Source organism: Eurypyga helias, unplaced genomic scaffold (genome assembly GCF_000690775.1).
Source record: "Eurypyga helias isolate BGI_N326 unplaced genomic scaffold, ASM69077v1 scaffold18699, whole genome shotgun sequence".
In the NCBI taxonomy this organism is placed as follows: Eukaryota; Metazoa; Chordata; class Aves; order Eurypygiformes; family Eurypygidae; genus Eurypyga; species Eurypyga helias.
In genome coordinates, this window is record NW_010271568.1 from 1 (window position 1) to 329 (window position 329).

Consider the following 329-nt stretch of genomic DNA (forward strand, 5'->3'; position numbering starts at 1 on the left):
CGGGGAGAGCAGGGCCCGGGCGGGGGGGAGCGGACGCGAGAGCGCGGGCTGGGCTGGCGGCAGGGTACACAAACTGCGAAATTGGGTGGCTTTTCTTCGCATCGTGGCAGCGCGCTGTGCGGCTTTTCTGCAGGGCTTCAGTAAGCAGCTTTAAATGGGCTTTTTTTTCCCGTTTACACGTTTAATATGAATAACGGCGACAAGAGAAATACTTAAAAATTAAATAGGTTGGTTTAGGTACACGTAGGTGCGGTAGAAACTTTGTGGGGGGCAGTCAAAGTGAGTGGCGAGCCCTGCGCCCCTACGGAAAGCCCGCCGTGGCGCAGGGG